Here is a 23,167-nt window from a genome sequence, read left to right on the forward strand (position 1 = left end):
GCCACAAATGTGCATGTGTCTGCTCAAACGGTCAGAAACAGACTCCATGAGGGTGGTATGAGGGCCCGACGTCCACAGGTGGGGGTTGTGCTTACAGCCCAACACCGTGCAGGACGTTTGGCATTTGCCAGAGAACACCAAGATTGGCAAATTCGCCACTGGCGCCCTGTGCTCTTCACAGATGAAAGCAGCTTCACACTGAGCACATGTGACAGACGTGACAGAGTCTGGAGACGCCGTGGAGAATGTTCTGCTGCCTGCAACATCCTCCAGCATGACCGGTTTGGCGGTGGGTCATTCATGGTGTGGGGTGGCATTTCTTTGGGGGGCCACACAGCACTCCATGTGCTCGCCAGAGGTAGCCTGACTGCCATTAGGTACCAAGATGAGATCCTCAGACCCCTTGTGAGACCATATGCTGGTGCGGTTGGCCCTGGGTTCCTCCTAATGCAAGACAATGCCACCTCATGTGGCTGGAGTGTGTCAGCAGTTCCTGCAAGAGGAAGGCATTGATGCTATGGACTGGCCCGCCCGTTCCCCAGACCTGAATCCAATTGAGCACATCTGGGACATCATGTCTCGCTCCATCCACCAACGCCACATTGCACCACAGACTGTCCAGGAGTTGGCGGTTGCTTTAGTCCAGGTCTGGGAGGAGATCCCTCAAGAGACCATCCGCCACCTCATCAGGAGCATGCCCAGGCATTGTAGGGAGGTCATACAGGCACGTGGAGGCCACACACACTACTGAGCCTCATTTTGACTTGTTTTAAGGACATTACATCAAAGTTGGATCAGCCTGTAGTGTGGTTTTCCACTTTAATTTTGAGTGTGACTCCAAATCCAGACCTCCATGGGTTGATACATTTGATTTCCATTGATAACTTTTGTGTGATTTTGTTGTCAGCACATTCAACTATGTAAAGAAAAAAATATTTAATAAGAATATTTCATTCATTCAGATCTAGGATGTGTTATTTTAGTGTTCCCCTTATTTATATATGCATTTCTTTAACCCTAAAAGCGGCAACTTATTTTTTGCAGGTTTGGATCACAAATTGGTAATGATTGCAAAGAGACACTGTCTGTCAAGCAGTACCACTTTCTATTTTATCAACCCTTCGCAACACAAGTAAATGGTGAAAATTCTCCACAATAAGCACATATCAAAAAATGGTCATACATTTACAGTCAAATATAATATTTCTAAATATAAGTCTTTGTATGTTTTAAGAGATATTTTGATCAATTTCATCCATTGCCACTTGTTATGAACATTTGTTTGTTATTCATTCAAAGTGTTATGCTTCTGTGGTACTCAAAGGCTGACAAATTGGCGATTGAGCCACCAATATGGGTGATATAGGTGATATGGGCGCCATCAGACTTTTAGCTCTAACTCTGGAATGCTATAGGCTATCAACTCAGTTCAATTTGCATATCAAAGATGAGACTCTCTAATTGGTATAGAGATATTGAATGAAAGCTAATTTATGTTTTATTTATGCTGGCTGCCACACCCTCCCAGGATCCAAATCTGGGGTGGCTCCATATCTCTATATTTTCGGGGTACATACGTACATCTACCTCTGTGCCAAAGTTTACTATTGAGTCCACATTTGATTTTGTAAATAGGGATCTTTTAGCCTATAGTTTGTTAAAGACAGAGGTTGATGGGAAATTTTATCAAGCAATCCAGTCTCTTTACAAGGTGCCGATTGCTTGTGTGTGTGTTAATGAATATCGTACAGATTGGTTTCCCACACCCTCGGGTGTAAAACAAGGAGACGCCTTATCACCAACTTTGTTTGCTTTGTTTATAAATGATTTGGCAAAAGAAATTAAACAGTTAAAAATTGGACAAAGATATGATGATGAAATGCTTAGTATCCTTTTATATGCCGAAGATATTATTTTGATTGCAGAAACTGGACAAGTCCTGCAGAACATGTTATTATGTGCAGTCAGTTGGTGTAAAAGATGGAGACTCATGATCAACCAGACAAAAACACAGATAATGACTTTTAGAAAACCAGCTACTAAGATCAGTGTTTTTCAGTTTTGTTTTGGTGAAAACATTCTAGAGTTTATTAGCATTTATAGATATTTGGGTATTTTTATTGATGAACATATGACCTTTCTATACAGAACATCTGCCCTGGGCGACTCAGCAAGTGGAGCTCTTGGGGGAGTTATAGGAAAGGTGAGATGTGAGATGGAGGTGAGATGGTGATACTTCGGAATAGACTGTTGGATACGCCAACTGCCAGAAACGTTTTTCAATGGGATCTATCCATAGGGGGAGCCTGGGCAACTGAAATGTCTGACCTTCTTCAACAGTCTGACTGCTAACGTCTGTATGAAAACCAGATTAAGGGACACATTTAAAAAAAAAAATGTTAATACAATATGAAAACAATTGGGTGGAGGAGCTTAATCATAAACCCAAACTGAGAAACTTTTGTTTGATTAAGGGTTAATTCGTGTGTGAGAGATATATTATGTTTAACCTACCTAAAAACAAGAGATCACTATGTGCACAGGAAAAATCAGGGATATTGCCTCTGTGTATTGAAAGATGTAAAATCAGGGATATTGCCTCTGCGTATTGAAACAGGTAAAATCAGGGATATTGCCTCTGCGTATTGGAAACAGGTCAGATCAGGGATATTGCCTCTGCGTATTGAAACAGGTCAGATCACTGATATTGCTTCTGCGTATTGAAACAGGTCAGATCAGGGATATTGCCTCTGCGTATTGAAACAGGTCAGATCAGGGATATTGCCTCTGCGTATTGAAACAGGTCAGTATTGTGGTGAAATGGACGAGGAAAGACTATGTAATTATTGTGACCTCAAAGAAATAGAGAATGAAACAAATTTGATCCTCTATTGCCCTTTCTACCTCGATATACGCTTGCACTTATTCCAGAAAGCACATCAGATATTTCTACCCTGGCATTATGTGGCTGAGTGATGAGGAGAAATTGAAATGCTTTTGTCCATTGTGTATTTCTGTTTGCAGAATATTTACATAAAGCATGGAATAAAAGAAAATGGCTACCTATAATTAGATAGAATATAAATATTTGTACTATGTGGTTACTGATGTGTGTATATATATATATATATATATATATATATATATATATATATTGTGTATAGGCTTGTCTACCAAATTAATCTTATCTTTGTGCCAGACTGGGTTCAAGTGACTTCTGTTTCTTTTCTGTATTTATTTGTCTGTATGTAAGTACAGTTGAAGTCACGTTAGCGTTAGCCAAATACATTTAAACTCAGTTTTCACAATTCCTGACATTTAATCCTAGTAAAAATTCCCTTTCTTAGGCCAGTTAGAATCCCCACTTTATTTTAAGAATGTGAAATGTCAGAATAATAGTAGAGAGAATTATTTATTTCAGCTTTTATTTCTTTCATCACATTCCCAGTGGGTCAGAACTTTACATATACTAATTGAGTGTTTGGTAGCTTTGCATTTAAATTGTTTAACTTGGGTCAAACTTTATGGGTAGCCTTCCACAAGCTTCCCACAATGAGTTGGGTGAATTTTGGCCCATTCCTCCTGACAGAGCTGGTGTAACTGAATCAGGTTGTTACGGCTCTAGTCGAAAGGAGTGGACCAAAGCGCAGCGTGGAAAGTGTTCATGATTTTTATTTTCAAAAAACACTCAAACAAAATAACCAAAGTGAAAACAAAAGTTCTGTCAGGTACAGACACTAAACACTAGAGACTTCCTTCAAAGCTCAGTTGTCCTAAGTCTGCACAACTCTGCCAGGACCTAGGATCAAGAGAGACGCTCAAGTGTTTTAGTACTATATCTCTTGACACAATGATGAAAATAATCACGGCCTCTAAACCTTCAAGCTGCATACTGGACCCTATTCCAACTAAACTACTGAAAGAGCTGCTTCCTGTGCTTGGCCCTCCTATGTTGAACATAATAAACGGCTCTCTATCCACCGGATGTGTACCAAACTCACTAAAAGTGGCAGTAATAAAGCCTCTCTTGAAAAAGCCAAACCTTGACCCAGAAAATATAAAAAACTATCGGCCTATATCGAATCTTCTATTCCTCTCAACATTTTTAGAAAAGGCTGTTGCGCAGCAACTCACTGCCTTCCTGAAGACAAACAATGTATACGAAATGCTTCAGTCTGGTTTTAGATCCCATCATAGCACTGAGACTGCACTTGTAAATGGTAAATTACCTTTTAATGGCATCAGACCGAGGCTCTGCATCTGTCCTTGTGCTCCTAGACCTTAGTGCTGCTTTTGATACCATCGATCACCACATTCTTTTGGAGAGATTGGAAACCCAAATTGGTCTACACGGACAAGTTCTGGCCTGGTTTAGATCTTATCTGTCGGAAAGATATCAGTTTGTCTCTGTAAATGTCGGTGTCCTCAAGGTTCCGTTTTAGGACCACTATTGTTTTCACTATATATATTTACCTCTTGGGGATGTCATTCGAAAACATAATGTTAACTTTCACTGCTATGCGGATGACACACAGCTGTACATTTCAATGAAACATGGTGAAGCCCCAAAATTGCCCTCGTTAGAAGCATGTGTTTCAGAAATAAGGAAGTGGATGGCTGCAAACTTTCTACTTTTAAACTCGGACAAAACAGAGATGCTTGTTCTAGTTCCCAAGAAACAAAGAGATCTTCTGTTGAATCTAACAATTAATCTTAATGGTTGTACAGTCGTCTCAAATAAAACTGTGAAGGACCTCGGCGTTACTCTGGACCCTGATCTCTCTTTTGAAGAACATATCAAGACCATTTCAAGGACAGCTTTTTTCCATCTACGTAACATTGCAAAAATCAGAAACTTTCTGTCCAAAAATGATGCAGAAAAATGTATCCATGCTTTTGTCACTTCTAGGTTAGACTACTGCAATGCTCTACTTTCCGGCTACCCGGATAAAGCACTAAATAAACTTCAGTTAGTGCTAAATACGGCTGCTAGAATCCTGACTAGAACCAAAAAAATTGGATCATATTACTCCAGTCCTAGCCTCCCTACACTGGCTTCCTGTCAAAGCAAGGGCTGAATTCAAGGTTTTACTGCTAACCTACAAAGCATTACATGGGCTTGCTCCTACCTATCTCTCTGATTTGGTCCTGCCGTACATACCTACACGTACGCTACGGTCACAAGACTCAGGCCTCCTAATTGTCCCTAGAATTTCTAAGCAAACAGCTTGAGGCAGGACTTTCTCCTATAGAGCTCCATTTTTATGGAACGGTCTGCCTACCCATGTCAGAGACGCAAACTCGGTCTCAACCTTTAAGTCTTTACTGAAGACTCATCTCTTCAGTGGGTCATATGATTGAGTGTAGTCTGGCCCAGGAGTGGGAAGGTGAACGGAAAGGCTCTGGAGCAACGAACCGCCCTTGCTGTCTCTGCCTGGCCGGTTCCCCTCTTTCCACTGGGATTCTCTGCCTCTAACCCTATTATAGGGGCTGAGTGACTGGCTTACTGGGGCTCTTTCATACCGTCCCTGGGAGGGGTGCGTCACCTGAGTGGGTTGAGTCACTGATGTGATCTTCCTGTCTGGGTTGGCGCCCCCCCTTGGGTTGTGCCGTGGCGGAGATCTTTGTGGTCTATACTCAGCCTTGTCTCAGGATGGTAAGTTGGTGGTTGAAGATATCCCTCTAGTGGTGTGGGGGCTGTGCTTTGGCAAAGTGGGTGGGGTTATATCCTTCCTGTTTGGCCCTGTCCGGGGGTGTCCTCGGATGGGGCCACAGTGTCTCCTGACCCCTCCTGTCTCAGCCTCCAGTATTTATGCTGCAGTAGTTTATGTGTCGGGGGGCTAGGGTCAGTTTGTTATATCTGGAGCACTTCTCCTGTCCTATTCGGTGTCCTGTGTGAATTTAAGTGTGCACTCTCTAATTCTCTCTCTCTCTTGGAGGACCTGAGCCCTAGGACCATGCCTCAGGACTACCTGAAATGAATACTCCTTGCTGTCCCCAGTCCACCTGGCCGTGCTGCTGCTCCAGTTTCAACTGTTCTGCCTTATTATTATTGGACCATGCTGGTAATTTATGAACATTTGAAGATCTTGGCCATGTTCTGTTATAATCTCCACCCGGCACAGCCAGAAGAGGACTGGCCACCCAACATAGCCTGGTTCCTCTCTAGGTTTCTTCCTAGGTTTTGGCCTTTCTAGGGAGTTTTACCTAGCCACCGTGCTTCTACACCTGCATTGCTTGCTGTTTGGGGTTTTAGGCTGGGTTTCTGTACAGCACTTTGAGATATCAGCTGATGTACGAAGTGCTATATAAATACATTTGATTTGATTTTGATAAACAGAAAACAAGATACCACAAAACCCAAAAGGAAAATGACAACTTATGTGATCCCCAATCGGAGACAACGAAAGACAGCTGCCTCTGATTGGGAACCACACTCGGCCAAAACAAAGAAATAGAAAACATAGACTTTCCCACCAGAGTCACACCCTGACCTAACCAAACATAGAGAATAATAAGGATCTCTAAGGTCAGGGCGTGACACAGGTTTGTAGGCCTCCTTGTGGAGGGCTACAATTATTTTTTCTGAGATCTTGGCAGATTACTTTCGATTTTCTCATGCTGTCAAGCAAAGAGGCACTGAGTTTGAAGGTAGGCCTTGAAATACATCCACAGGTATACCTCCAATTGACTCAAATGATGTCAATTAGCCTATCAGAATCTTCTAAATCCATGACATCTTTTCTTGGAATTTTCCAAGCTGTTTAAAGGCACAGTCAACTTAGTGTATGTAAACTTCTGACCCACTGGAATTGTGATACAGTGAATTATAAGTGAAATAATCTGTCTGTAAACAATTGTTGGAAAAATGAATTGTGTCATGCACAAAGTAGAGAGGTCTCTCTTGTAAAAATCTATGTTTAATCTCAATGAGACGAACTTATAAAAGGTAAAATAAAAATAAAAATGTAATCAATCAACCTCGTTTCCCTCCCTGGCCGCCACTCCACAGTTGCAGGACACAGCGTAATGGCGGCTGCCACAGTCCCACTGACGAGCCTGGACCTCGAACGCTCGCTGGAGGCTCTTGTAGAGGATGAAGGTCTGTTGGTTCTCATAGCGTCTGGTGGAGAAACAGGTCTGAAAACCGTGATGATAAATTGGACTGATATCGTAGCTGTGATGTTCATACTTAAAAATACCAAAACATTTATGTATTGTGCATCTTGCTCGCGAAAATGTTGGCGCCCATTTGTTAGAATTGAACATGTGCATCAAATAAGTTATTTTAAAGTTATTTCACTGGCAAGTTCAAATAAATGGTAAGACCTAGACTCCAATAATTGTCACGTTGGTATGAATGATTTGGGAGACAGGCGCAGGAATATGTAATAGGGTTTTTAATTTCACCCAAATTACAGTGTGCCATATAAATCGGGGACGAAGACCAAACAAACACGTATACAACACACAGGGTTGAAACCCAAACAAAAGAGTGAGGAGTACCTCGAATAAATAACACAAGCGCACAATGATTAGCACACAGGACGAGACCCGTAATCATCTGTGCAATCCACAATGGTACGAAAGCCAAAACACACAGCACAGGTACTCACACGACCAACGGACATAGTAACAATTATCAACAGCCCAATGGAAACCATATATACAAATGCAATCAGTGGGAATTGGGGATGGGTGTGCGTAATGAAAGTTCATCTAAAAAACACTTTTCCATCTAATCAAGCAAAAAATGTATTTTGATTATGGGATCTGGAGATTGCATGAGCACAATGAAGGTGAAGCAATTACTTAAAAATAAATAGGCTTTAAAATGTTCTCTCCATTTAGAAAGTTATGGACTGGTCCCCTTCGGACCTGTTCGGTCTGAAAAACATTTTTAGTGTAGTGGGTGTTTTTTGCAAGGTTTTCAAGTACCAGCTTTGACCAAACTCTCACGTAGTGAGCTGCGAGAGGATAGTTAATAATAATAATTACAGTAAAGAACTTATTCAGTTAGCAGGAGGTGGAGTGGTGATTTAAATAGCTCTTCTTGATCATTAAATTCGCTCAAATCAAGTAATGTGGGGGAAAAAAAGTTATGCATAGTAAATGAGAATTTTCTTGAAACACACTGTATTTTAATGTACATGAAGGTCTATTGGGGGGAAAGAATGGGAATGTGAAATGGGTACTCGTCTGTCTCCAAGCCTGTGGGTAACACTAATATATAATAATAATAATATAGGCCATTTAGCAGATGCTTTTATCCAAAGGGATTTACAGATTGGTGCTCCTGGGAATCTAACAAGCGACAAGCTCTACCAACTGAGCAACAGAGGACACAGCATGCTAACCACAATGCCCCAGGTACCTACCTGCCATCCAACGTAATGATGTGCGGATCAGTCAGAGAGTAGCAGCTTGCATAGGGAACATCTTGAACAGTGACCTGTAGAGGTATGAGGAACATAGCTTAGCGTGACCCACTCTGGTCGTGCTGATTAAAGTGTGGGCAACAGCACAGGGCTTTCGTGTGTGTGTGTGTGTGTGTGTGTGTGTGTGTGTGTGTGTATGTGTATGTGTATGTGTATGTGTATGTGTGTGTGTGTGTGTGTGTGTGTGTCTGAAAAACAGGCCAAATGCTTTCATGTCTTAAACACTAAACACAGATGTGGCTAGCCTGATTACATGACTGAGGGGAAGTGGGAAGTTTAGGAGGACACAACAGTGCTACATGAGTAATGTTCAGACTTAGTTTAAAGGAAAGAGTGGAAGCTCACGTAGAAAAGCAGTGTGAGTGATTTGTCATGGTTCATAACAGTCCATGAACCATGTAAACACTGTGGCACTATGTCATTCAGACATTTACTGCAGTTCTGTTAGTGTCATAAGCAGCTGTTCTGAGGCTTATAGCTACATTATCTCTCTCTCGGACCTTGAGTGGGGTGGGGCTGTAGCCCATCCAGAGGCGTGGTTTCATAGCAAAGAGAATTAGAATATTCTAAAGTTCTAATTCCATTCTGGTGTTCTAATGTTTTGTAATTATATTTCTATGGGTCAGACCAGGTCAGACCTTGAGGGGTGTATCCCCTCCAGAGGCGCGGTGCGTCAGAGTGTGGCGTGGCGCTGAGGAGGCTGGGGCGGTTGCCGTCGCGGGTGAAGTCTGTGACGGCGGTGAGGGTGAGGCTGGCCCAGGCACACCCCTGGCTCCGGCTGCAGGCTGCAGTAGGCTGCAGCTCCACCTGGCAGGTAGACAGGGGCATGTTGGGGGGCCTCCATGCTGGGATCCAGGCTGTCTGGAAGGGCAACAGGACACATAACAGTGTCTGCTTAGTAAATACCCCCACAGAGCTGCAAGACAAGACAAGCCTGCGTATGAAATCAACCCCTAGCCCCTAGATCTGAGAAAGGATTGGATGGGTGTAAACAAACAGGAAGTAAGCACATGTTGAGTCTCTTGGTTTTAAACCTCTCTGGCACTAGTACAGTAAGCACTGGCTCACACAGTGGGGCTCCTGAGGAGTACAGACACAGGTTCCTGGACAGTCTGGGCTCAATCTTCATTTAATTTACAGCACGCGATGCAGTTCAGGAGGCGTTTAATGCTCAACAATGGATTATACACAACTTAGAGGTCAACCATCAACCATCCCAGCTTCAAACACATTCAGAATGATGAGGGTTTTAGTCATGATGGTTTACTTTAATTCCAGCGTAGAAGCTCTCACTCTCTTTGGTCAGAGATTGTGTCCGGCTGGAGTTACCCAGGAACGTGGAGACACCGCAGGAGAACTGTGAAATAATCGTATGTTAATAATGACTTAGCCACAAATGAAACAGCATTTTGAATATTTCCCCTTCAAAAAAGCATAAGGCTAAGGGTCGTAAAAATGTTGGCTTGTATGTGTAATTCATCCAAACGTTTCACTGAGTCACATGGCGTGTAGGCTACATGAGCAATGTGCTAGGGCTGGAGCCGTGGTGTGTTTAACTCAACCCTCAGTAAAGTAGTGACCCCTGATCTAGCCCAGCTGTGACAACAGCCTGTGTGGAACAGAGCATGAGTGAGTCCAGGCCTGCCTTGTACTGCACAGGTTGTCATGGATACACACTAGTACTAGTAGGATCCATCCACACATGGCTTCACATGGCAGGGATGTACGGTCATTTAGCAGACAAGCCACTAATACAGTAATTGCTCTCTCAAGTTTCAAGTTTTCTTAGTCGTATACAGGATACACATGGTATACACCGTCCAACCAAATGCTTACTTGCAGGTTCCTTCTAGACAATGCAACAGCAATAATACATGTGAAAATATAAGAATACGAACATAAAGTAAATGGCTCAGTAGAAAATAATAAACATTTTAGCATAAGTATAATTCAGAAAGGCACAATTTATAGTTCAATATTTACACGTGTATTGGGGAGGGGTGGATTGGGGGGCAACTGTTTAAATTGTGCAGTATTAACAACAGTCTGGTAGCAGCAGTTGTGATGTGTGTGTAGCATAACAGTTGGAGGTCAGGAGTCTGAACCCTTTGGTGTTGGCACTGGTGTGAGGCAAAGGTGTGTGCTTGAAGTGGTCCTATTCAATGTATTCCTCCCGTGTGTCCAAATTTCTTAAGCCGCCTTAGGAAGTACAGGCGCTGTTGCACCCTCTTGACAACAGTGGGGACGGTGTTGGTCCATGTGAATTCATCTGCGGTGTGTACACTGAGGAACTTAAAAATGCTGACTCTCTCTACTGCAGTCCCGTTGATGTGGATAGGGCATGTTCCCTCTGCTTCCTGAAGTAAACAATCAACTCCTTTGTTCTGCTGACGTTGAGGGAGATGTTGTTTTCCTGGCACCACAATGCCAGGTCACTTACCTCCTCCCTAGAGGCTGACTCATCGTTGTTGGTTACAGGCCTACAACCATGGTGTCATCAGCAAACTTCATGATGGATGATGGAATTGGGATCATGCAAAGCCATGCAGTCATTGGTGAACAAGGAGTGCAACAGAGGGCTGAGGACACACCCTGGGGGGGCCTCTGTGTTAAGAGTCAGTGTGGAGAAAGTGTTGTTGCAAATCCTCACAGCCTGTGGTCAGCCCTTCAGGAAGTCCAGGATCCAGTTGCAGATGGTAGTGTCCAGACCAATTGCTCTGAGCTTGGTGACAAACTTGGAGGGAACAACAGTGTTGAATGCTGAACCGTAGTCAATGAACAGCATTCTCACATACTGTAGGTGTTCCTCTAGTCCAGATGTCTTAGGGCCGTGTGAATAGCGATGGAATTGGCATCTTCCGTGGATCTGTTGGAGCGGAAGTCAAATTGGAGTTGTTCCAGTGTCCCTGGCCTTAACGTGAGCCAAGACCTGTCTTTCGAAGCACTTCACGAATACAGGGGTGAGTGTGACAGGGCGATTGTCATTTGGGTATGTCACCTTGGTTTTCTTGGGCACTGGGACTATGGTGGTCTCCTTGAAGCAAGTGGGGACTACAGCCTGGGATAGGGACAGTTTGAAGAAGACTAATATCTAATACCTGTGTTAGAAGAAGAGCCTCAATGCCACGTACCAATTGCAAAGAAAGCATTTGATGGGAATCATTTGAAAGAGTCCTCCAAGCAATTAAAAGTAAGAAAGACCAACCGTAAGCTGAGTCTGATGTATTCCTCTACCCTTCCTGCCCTCATTTCTCTTCAACGACAATGTGACACACTTTCTTCTATTCTTTAGTTGAACCCAGTCATAAAGGTCAAGAGGTCAACAGGATCCATCCATTAGTTAAGCCGCCAAAGAGGGTCAACCCCTAATCCCCCATCACACAAACGCACGCACGCAAGCTCACACACACGCACACAAACACACACGTACACACACACATCCACATCCACACGTCTGGTAGGCATCCGTCCATCTCCACCAATGAGAAGGTCTCCACGATAGAATCTTTCCTGATCTCCAACTTCATATTGGATGCCAGGTGTCGGGCCCAGACCACCAGGTAGCCCAAGGGGAGTCCCGAGGTCTTCACCCCACTGAAGGTGCATCGCAGATGGACACTGCTGCCCACCAGCTCTGGGGTGATCACAGGCTTGTAGGATAATGCAGGGAGACTTGCTGAGCAAAGGAAAGACGAGGGATGAACAAGAAGTTGATATCAAGGACCAACCAAATATGATTAAATAAAGAATCACAATAAATGTGAATAATATTTCTTTGAGCTTGTTGTAGTTGTTTATCTTTGCATCGCCCATTGACTTCCACCTTACCCGTGGGGCATAATTTAGGTCCAAATTCTGATATGACTAAAAACAAGAAAAATACAGTTAAGACCTTTATTTTTTTTATTTCCTTAATTCCACTTGAAGGCTTTAGACCAGAGAGAATGAATAGAGCAGCAGACATATCTTAATAAGGCTAAGAACAAATTCCAAATTCCAGCGAAGCAGTCACCAATATATCCCATCACACCAAACTGACAGTGACTCTGTAATTCTAATTCACCTTTGGTACAATATCCCATACACCCCTGGGTGGGCTGCAGGTAGTACAGGAGAAACTCTCCACAGTTGCGCACTGAGATGGGGATGTGGAAGAGGCAGCAGTCCTTGGTGCTCCCGTGGAAGAACTGCCAGGTGGCACAGGCTGAGAGCTTGCGGACCTCCCCAGGGCGGGGCAACGAGCTATCAGTCAGAGACAGCCACACAGGTGCCTGGGTGCCACATCTGTTCATCTGGAGAGAAGACAATGACCCGTATTCACAAAGCACCTCAGAGTAAGTGCTGATCGAGGATCAGTTTTGCATTTTAAATTGTAACGGATATGAGGGGGGACTTGATCCTAGATCAGCACACCTACTCTGAGACACTTTGTGAAAAAGCTTCCACCTGTCTTGTTGCTACTCATTAAACAGTTTACACTCAACGTTTCACTATCAACAAAAAGCAACACAGCTGTATTGAATAAGGTCAGTTGTATGGACTCATTTACATGGAAATTAATCATGTAATTCATGCCTGGATGTTGATAAAGAATAATCCTTATAATTCTCATTATACACCAGACTTTAAATATTGGATGCACAACATGTTTCTTCATGAAAACCACTTGATTAAGTACATTATCTTCAAGTAAATTCAAGAAAATCCCTCCCACTGTGAAGAGTTAATCATAGCTTTGCCTGTATTGATGGTTGTAAATGGTAAATAAAACAGGCCCTAAAATGGAGCCTTGTGGAACCCCTTTACACACTAGGTGCAAGATGGCTAAGGTTTAACAGCTTTAGCTTACTTCCACACAGTTGGTGGGCATCTCTGCAGGCTTGTTGTTAATGCTGAAGCGGTACCATCCTGGGTAGAGGGAGTGATCACAGATCAGGTCCTGTATGGCAGTGTTCTGCAGGTCACTGGAGTCAAAGTCCACGCTGCGATACGGGTTCCTCAACATGCGGTAACCTCCCAGGTGCCACTCTGGAGCTGGGGGAGCCAGAATGACAAGGTTAGAAAGAAAACACGTTACGTTCACAGGATACATTTTTATTTTTAAGATGAATGTATTTGGAACATAAAAGTCTTTCTGGGTAGTTACTGAGATGTCAACCTGGACTGTGGAGGAAGGGAGGGTTGGAGGGAGGGGGGGGGGGTGAGTGGGGCATGGTAGCAAAAAAAGGTAGCAAAATATGTCATTCCAGTGGCTCTATAACTTCAGTCAGTTCATTAAAGGGTGGAACTAGAGTTAATTTACTGTAACCTTCAGAGGGAGAGATGAGGAGGGTATATTCAAACAGGTAAAAATAACACTCATTCATTTACCTAATTCCCCTCCTTTCTAAACTCACCCCTGGAGGGTTAGACAATAAAGCCAGCGATCCATGACAGGGTCTGAACATAGCTCGCAGCTGAAGGCTAAAAATGGAGAGAAAAGGACTTTAAAGTCAGACTTCTCACATCCCATGTCTATTCAAGTGTCAAAGAACCTGCACCAATATCACACTCTGTCTATAATAAAGCGATGCTCTGCCTTCTTAACAACATTATCAACAAGGCAGGTCCTACAGGCCCTGGTTTTGTTGCACCTTGACTGCTGTTCAGTTGTGTGGCCAGGTACCACAGAAAAGGACTTAGAAAAATTGCAATTGGCTCAGAACAGGGCAGCACGGCTGGCCCTTGGATGTACACAGAGCGCTAATATTAATAATATGCATGTCAATCTCTCCTGGCTGAAAGTGGAGGAGAGATTGACTTCATCACTAGTTTGATTTATGAGAGGTATAGGCACCGAGCTGTCTGTCTAAACTACTGGCACACAGCTCGGACACCCATGCATACCCCACAAGACATGCCACAAGAGGTCTCTTCACAGTCCCCAAGTCCAGAACAGACTATGAGAGGCACACAATACTAGATAGAGTCATGACTACATGGAACTCTATTCCACATCAAGAAACTGACACATGCAGTAAAATTTAATTTTAAAAAAAGATTAAAAAAACACCTTATGGAAGAGCGGGGACTGTGAAGTAACACAAACATTGGCACAGACACATGCATGCACACGCACACACACACACACACACACACACACACAAACAATGACATACGCACTATACATACACATGGATTTAGTACTGTAGATATGTGGTAGTGGTGGAATAGGGGCCTGAGGGCACACAGTGTGTTGTGCAAATCTGTGAATGTATTGTAATGTTTTAAAATGGTATAAACTGCCTTAATTTTGCTGGACCCCAGGAAGTGTAGCTTTGGCAGCAGCTAATGGGGATCCATAATAAATTCAAAAACAAATACACTTCCCTGTCTGTAAATTGAAAATGGGTCAAAACGGCTAGGACTTCAGGATATCAGAGCTATGAAAGAGGAATAGGAAGGCCTTACTCTGTTTCTACCTAATGCAGAACATCCTTTGGAAATCCTACCTTGGTGACTATATTATGAAATATATTCTATATACCTTAAAGGCGTCTTGCTCTACATGTTCACTATGGTGTTGAATTATCAACTACAAAACATAGCATGTTACACATTTCTTACAGTACCCCCAAATGTTGTTACATATTTCGTATCATTTGGATGCGGCAACAGTCTGCCCCCTTGGCTAATGATGAAGGTTTGTCCTGGGCTGAAAGTTCCCTAGAGACTATTTATGACGTTACCTCCCTACCGTGCTGTAAACTCTGTTCAAGGCCAATTTGACTAGGTTAACCAAACAGCCACGGCCCAGTCTCACCTCTGTGTCATCCTCTCCTATGGAAAACATGGCTGTTTGGCAACCTTTGACCTTCGTGCTTGGAGAGAATTAGTTCCCAGACACAGACAAGGTGTGAAGCTTCCAGGCAAGGTGTATGTGTGCAGATAGATAGAGGATTTGTAAACACAACACGTGCTCTCAAATTTGGACGACAAGGAAATGTAATACATTTTCAGTGTTACCCTCCAGACCTTGTTGAAGACAATGTGGCCGCTGGGGCAAAATGAGTTAGATACCCCTGCTGTATGGAGTGACTTGATTGGATGGAATTTGGTATTTTATTTGGATCAACATTATCTGTTTCAAAAGCAGCAGCTACTCTTTCTGGGGTCCACACAAAACATGAAACATAACATAATACAGAACGTCAATAGACAAGAACATCTCAAGACAGAACTACATACATTTTTTTAAAGGCACACGTAGCCTACATATCAATGCATACACACAAACTATCTAGGTCAAATAGGGGAGAGGCGTTGTGCCGTGAGGTGTTGCGTTATTTGTTTTTTTTAAACCAGGTTTGCTGTTTATTTGAGCAGTATGAGATGGGAGGAAGTTCCATGCAAATAGGGCTCTATATATTACTGTACGCTTTCTTGAATTTCTTCTGGATTTGGGGACTGTGAAAAGACCCCTGGTGGCATGTCTGGTGGGGTAAGTGTGTGTGTCAGAGCTGTGTGTACGTTAACTACGCAAACAATTTGGGATTTCCAACACATGAATGTTTCTTATAAAAAGAAGAAGTGATGCAGTCAGTCACTCCTCAACTCTCAGCCAAGACAAACTGCCATGCATAGTATTTATACCAGCCCTCTGATTACAATGAAGAGCAAAACGTGCTGCTCTGTTCTGGGCCAGCTGCAGCTTAACTAGGGCTTTCCTTGCAGTACTGGACCACACGACCGGACAATAATCAAGATTAGACAAAACTAGAGCCTGCAGAACTTGCTTTTTGGAGTGTTGTATCAAAAAAGCAGAGCATCTCTTTATTACGGACAGACCTCTCCCTATCTTTACAACCATTGAATCTATATGTTTTGACCATGACAGTTTACAATCTAAGGTACCGGCAACTAATTTAGTCTCCTCAACTTGTTCAACAGCCACACCATTCATTACCAGATTCAGCTGAGGTCTAGAACTTTTGTACCAAATGATTTGTACCAAATACAATGCTCTTAGTTTTAGAGATGTTCAGGACCAGTTTATTACTGGCCACCCATTCCAAAATAGACTGCAACTCTTTGTTAAGGGTTTCATGACTTTATTAGCTGTGGTTGCTGATGCATACATGGTTGAATCATCAGCATACGTGGACAGACATGCTTTGCTTAATGCAAGTGGCAAGTCATTGGTAAAAATAGAAAAGAGTAGAGAGCCTAGAGAGCTGCTCTGCGGTACACCACACTTTACATGTTTGACATTAGAGAATCTTCCATTAAAGAAAACCCTTTGAGTTCTATTACATAGGTAGCTCTGAATTCACAATATGGCAGAGGTTGAAAAGGCATAACACATAAGCTAAGACTTCGTCCAAAATGTTACCCTTCTCCCTACATAGTGCAATAGTTTGACCAGAGCCCTACAGACACGAGCATTATATAGGGAATAGGGTGCCATTTGAGACACAGCGTAGGTGACACCCAACAACAGGCTCCCCAACAGGAGTGTGGCATCATGATCTGACATATGACCCCAACCATGGTGCTGCTAGTGAAAGAATGCTTTGTTGTCTCATGAGGAGATGGTCATCAGAGTCCATTCTCAGGGCAGTTGTTTAGTGGTTTAATTTAGACTCTCTGACTACACACACACATGCACAAACGCACGCACGCACGCACGCACGCACGCACGCACGCACGCACGCACGCACACACACACACACACACACACACACACACACACACACACACACACACACACACACACACACACACACACACACACACACACACACACACACACACACACACACACACACCGTGCTGTGATGAACTAAAGGGTCAGGGCCCATTCTTTGATTTATTTGTTGTGACAACTCTGCTGAAGGAGCAAATGACCCGCTGATTGGATGTGGGAGAGGAGAGAAGAAACACCAAGGAACTAGTGCTTACTCTCCCTAATGGTATAACTACTAGTCCCCTGCACTGTAAACCCCAATGTGCTGTCATTACTCAAAACCTTTGAGGAAACCCGTTGCACTTAAAGGAATAATTCGGGATTTTGGAAATTAGGCCCTTTATCTACTTCCCTAGAGTCAGATGAACTCGTGGATACCATTTTTATGGCAGTTTGAAGGAAGTTGCTAACTAGAGGTAGCGCAATTGCTAACTAGCATTAGCATAATTGCTGGGAGTCTATGGTATCTGCTAGCATTCTAGCAGATACACATAGATTTCCAGTCATTGCGCTCACTCTAGTTAACTTTGGCTTGCGAAACTACATCTAATGGGATTCACCAGTTCATCTAACTCTGGGGAAGTAGATAAAGGGCCTCATTGCCAAAATCCTGAAGTATCCCTTTAATATATATGAGTACGGTCACCAAAAGGGATTTTGTAGTCATTACTCCAACTGACAGTAGTGGTGTGTGGGTAAAACCATTGGGGAAGCCAAGCCAGTAAAGAAAAGCCATATCACAACCTATGATGTGATATTTGCTTTGTCTGCTCTATAACCCATTCGTTCATATGCCACTGTGATATACAATAAAGACGTGACAAAAAAAAAGACAACAGTCAGTCAGTGGCGGAATAAGTTTAACTAAACATACATTTGTTTCTTCACCAAACCGGAGAGCAACATCTGTCCGGTCAAGTCCACACCCTACTTGTAGACTAGTTGAAAGCTAATGCCATCCTACTCTCTTTCATGTTGGCAAAACGGTCTATGGCTCTTTATGCTTTTAGTTTTAGTTTTCAAAGGTTACCTAGCTAAAATGCTTGCTAGCCTGACTACCTCGCATGGGCAACAATGAACCGGCTAAGTTAGCTAGCTAGTTAACCTGAGACTACTAGGCTACATATTGAACCTCAGTTGTCTCAGGCTAGTGGCACAATATATTAATTCATGGTTAGATCAGAATCGGCGTCACAATCATTGGCCTGTGCAGAGTATTAAGTCAAAACCACAAGTCCAAATTGGTGTGAAGCCAAATCCAAACTGTCCTTCCTTGGGGGCATTTTGCTGCACCAGGACAACCTACAATTATTTTATATATTTTTTTATCAAGAGAGGATTCTCAAATGGGATCAATCAATCAAATGCTACGGTGGCAACATGTCATACTCTTTTGTTCCCCAAAGCATTAGATACATGGGCTGCACATACTAAGACAGAGGGCCTCACTCGGATGATTTCTCTGGTGAGACTCAGCCACTTGCGAATTGATGGAAAATTCTGAAAACGCAGAGACTAAATATAAATCATTTTTATTTGTCAAACATTTGGGGAAGTCTGACTTCCCTTGGTATCCATGAATACATGCCATTGTAAACGGATAGATTTGAGTTGTATCAGCTTGAACATTTTGAGTAATGACCCCACTAAGCCACTCCTCTAATATAATTTCCCAGTGTGCCGTTTCTTTTTGAGTGCATTGTAGAGTTACCACCCATGACTGTATTTGTTAGTGACAGAGATATGGTTGTTGAATTCCTTGATTTTCAGTCCTGTGGCGTCCAAGTGAGTTCCTAGGTGAATGTTATCATTATAATTCAACTCTTTATGACTATTCAGTACATATCTCATAAGGCCTTATTTTTAACACTAATACAGTGGCCTGCAACTCATGGTTTATAGGCCACATCAGGCCTGCAAGTAGGGTTGCAAAATTCCAGTAACTTTCCAAAAAAATCCCAGATTTTCTACAAATCCTGGAAGGATTTCCAGGAACCTCCCAACCGAGAGGTCTGGAAAACCTCGGAAAAGTACCACAATTTTGCAACCATACCTGCAAGTCACATTATGCTGGCTTGCAAAGTGATGTGTAATTCCTACCAGAATTTCCAACAGTTTGTCACCTTAGAGCTTTTTATGTCTCTATTTTGGTTTGGTCAGGGTGTCCCATTGGGTGGGCATTCTATGTTATTTTTCTATGTTTTTGTATTTCTTTGTTTTGGCCGGGTATGGTTCTCAATCAGTGACAGCTGTCTATCGTTGTCTCTGATTGGGAACCATACTTAGGTAGCTTTTTCCCACATGGTTTTTGTGGGTAGTTGTTTTCTGTTTAGTGTTTTGCACCTGACAGGACTGTTTCGGTTTCGTTTAGTCACTTTGTTATTTTTGTTTTGTGTTCAGTTTAAATAAAAAGTCAAGAAAAACTCACCAAGCTGCGCTTTGGTCCGATTCCTCTTCATCCGATGATGACACCTGTGACAGAACTACCCACCACAAGCGGACCAAGCAGGGTGGTATGGAGGAGCAGAGGGTTCAGGACTCCTGGACATGGGAGGAGATACTGGACGGACAGGGACCCTGGAGACAGGCTGGGGAATATCGCCGCCCGAAAGAAGAACTGGAGGCAGCTAAAGCTGAGAGGCGGCGATATGAGGCAAGGCAGCGCAGCAGGTACGAGAGGCAGCCCCGCCCCAAAAATGTTTTGGGGGCACACGGGGAGATTTGCGGAGTCAGGCGATAGACCTGAGCCAACTCCCCGTGCTAACCGGAAGCAGCGTGGTACTGGTCAGGCACCATGTTATGCGGTAAAGAGCACGGTGTCTCCAGTGCACGCTCATAGCCCGGAGCGCTGTATGCCAGCCCCCCGCAAGTGTCATGCGAGAGTGGGCATCCAGCCAGGGCGGATTGTGCCAACTCAGCGCGCTTGGTCTCCGGTGCGCCGTTTTGGCCCAGAGTATCCTGCGCCGGCTCTGCGTACTGTGTCTCTATTTTGGTTTGGTCAGGGTGTGATTTGGGTGGGCATTCCATGTTCTTTTTCTATGTTTTTGTATTTCTTTGTTTTGGCCGGGTATGGTTCTCCATCAGGGACAGCTGTCTATCGTTGTCTCTGATTGGGAACCATACTTACTTTTTCCCACATGGTTTTAGTGGGTAGTTGTTTTCTGTTTAGTGTTTTGCACCTGACAGGACTGTTTCGGTTTCGTTTATTCACTTTGTTACTTTTGTTTAGTGGTCAGTTTAAATAAAAAGTCATGAACACTTACCACGCTGTGCTTTGGTCCGGTTCCTCTTCATCTGACGACGACACCCGTGACACAGTTGGAATATTTATTCACCCACAAACTGCATTCATAATGACTGCCAGTGATAGGACACAGTTAAACTGGAACCATTTAAACTGGAACAACCATTTCAGTAATGGGTGCCAAAAAATCTAACTAAATAGCATGTGTGGCATAGAATGAATTAATCAATCACTTAATGTACATGCAAAAACACAGATATTAAATACAATTCCAAAAAATCTACCTGCAATAGCACATGCTAGGAAAAAAAAGTAAATTTGTTATCATAACTTAAAAATATATAGTTGACGTGACTTCTCATTTAGTTTTGAGTCAGTACCACAAACAATTTAAGCGATAATGACTTTTAATTTACTTTGGGTTCAATTTACTAGAAGTATTTGAGTTAAAAAATGCCTTGGGGCTTACAGTGTGGGGGAGTAGAGGTCCAACTCCGAGTCTACAATGGTCTAAGTTTAAAATGCCATTCATTACTTGATTCATAATCTAACAGTGCGATGTCCCACATAGGCTATCTTTATAATGTTGTATTGACATTGTTTTAATGTTGTATTACTTCTAACTTAGTTACAATCCTGTAAAGCTGCCCCCCCCCCCCCCCCCCGAAAAAACTCCTCAAGCATATCTACTTATCTACTTGTTGGCTGGTGGTGAGCGACAGGTATGCAAGGCTTTAGAACGAGACACCAAATGACACAGCAGCACAACCTCTAATTGTGTCCTAATTAGCAACTGGCTACAGTGCCAAGTTCTCCAGCAGCTTGCATGTCTAAAACACTTAGGCCTACAATATTACGCATTATACACAACTTATAATATAGCCCTATTGTAAGGTGTTGAGAAAGAGACCGTAGCTACACAGTGCCAATTTCTCCAGCTGGTTGGATTTCTAGAACAGTTAGAATAATAGAGAGTCCGGTGCATTATTACATAAGGTGTCAAAGCATAACAATAGCTACAGACCGACACAGAGCTATACCATACTGCACTCTGATTGTTTAAAAGTATTTCATTTAGAAGTAGAACAACAGAAGGCTGGTTTAGATACCAAGGGAGACATTCGTTCCACCTCCCCCAAAAGCAACCCAGACTGTAACTGCATGTAAGGCTATAATGATTTTCAGCACTGCTATATTGTCTGCGGGTGTGTCCAATAAACGTTCTTACCATATGGTCCTTACCGCCATATCACACGTTCTTAAATCTGATGTAGCTGTCTGACAATGGAAAAGTTTGAGAAAATGTTCTGATCCTCTCAAGTCTTATCTATGATTTGTTATGAAAAAGTAACTGGAGGAGTGAAAGAACACTGAAAATACACTTTATATTATTTCCTGGACCATAAAAAATAATCAAACTGCAAAGCTCTCATCAGTCAACAATTGTACGCTAAACTACATTTTGTTATCTTCCTTCTTATCAAGGGCAATAGTCGAGGCATTCACGTCTTACTGTACTTTTTTTTTTTTTTAAACATTATGATTTATTTGACTTACCTAACTGGGCGAGTGCTCTCAACTGCATCAAATAGAGAAACACAATGTGCAGATATCCCGGGAATGACGCATGTGAGAGGCTGCAAACTGCGCAATCCATAGTTGCGGTTCACAATTTCACCGAAGGAAAAGATGCCACAAATTTTCACAGATGTTAGATCCCATTTGAGAATCCTCGAAAGTTTTCAAAATGTTCTTGAGTGACAAAATAGTTAATAATTTAGTTGTTTCAGAGCCGTAGTTCCTCAGATTGTATTAACGGTTGAATCCGTGGGAAGTTTTAGAGCGTTCTTTTCTTTTCAACCAACTTTTCTAATCAAGACACAACAAGTTGCTCAGTCTTAAAAGGAGGAGGGAGGACAGCACATCACGCCTTCAAGTCCACATACTAACCCTTGGGGTGTAGGTGGACCCTCTTGAAGAATCCATACTGTGACAATAGTCTTTGGCAAATTCAACTGGGACAAAGCCTCAAATATTTTTGTGGGAAATCAACATTTTTTTTGTGAATAGAAATGTTATTACGGTTATAATATAATACACAAAAATATAATTGACCAATTTATGATATTAGCTTGATTATCATTTAGATAATGTTGATTTAATCCAGGTTGTTGGTGTAATCTCAAAACTGATTTAGCCCACTGAGCTAAAAGCCTAGACATTCGTTCTGGGAACTAACATGAGTCTTGGGAACTATTCTCCACATCTTTTCCCATCTGATTTAGAAATGCTGCAGCTATGTTGTTTATTCTCACCCTGACTGACCAGCCAATAACACCGTAATCCCCTAAATGTACGTGAGCAGAATAGAGAGAGATAGGGTCATCCCACTGTCAATGCTGTGCCATAGAATGTGGCTCTGTCCCGATTGATAGTCAATTGCTTTGTCCAGATGCCATCTATTAGACTTGGCTTGCTTTCATTCTAGCCTGGTCTGGAAGTAGAGCTGTGGCTCTGCTATGGCCATGGCCCTGCTATGACCCTGCAGTGGCTCTGGATTCTCCCAGCCTCCCCCAGACAGATGCCCTGGATTAATGGTTGGAGACAGTGGCCTGGGCTGGTCTAACATGTCACAGCTCAGCCAACGAAGCACACGTATGCCGGTGCCAGGATGGGTTCAGCTGTCCAACACGGTCTCTGTCCAATGAACGTAGAACAAATACAGTATGCAGGGAAAAGGGGTTGGAGACATACTGCAGG

General features: G+C 42.9%; 1 pseudogene; it reads right to left on the reverse strand.

The window, feature by feature from the left end:
* Nucleotides 1-22,064, reverse strand: part of LOC139412563 (von Willebrand factor D and EGF domain-containing protein-like) — a 58,002-nt pseudogene extending 35,938 nt beyond the window's left edge.
* Nucleotides 22,065-23,167: the final 1,103 nt, after the last annotated feature.

Source organism: Oncorhynchus clarkii, chromosome 7 (assembly GCF_045791955.1).
Source record: "Oncorhynchus clarkii lewisi isolate Uvic-CL-2024 chromosome 7, UVic_Ocla_1.0, whole genome shotgun sequence".
In the NCBI taxonomy this organism is placed as follows: domain Eukaryota; kingdom Metazoa; phylum Chordata; class Actinopteri; order Salmoniformes; family Salmonidae; genus Oncorhynchus; species Oncorhynchus clarkii.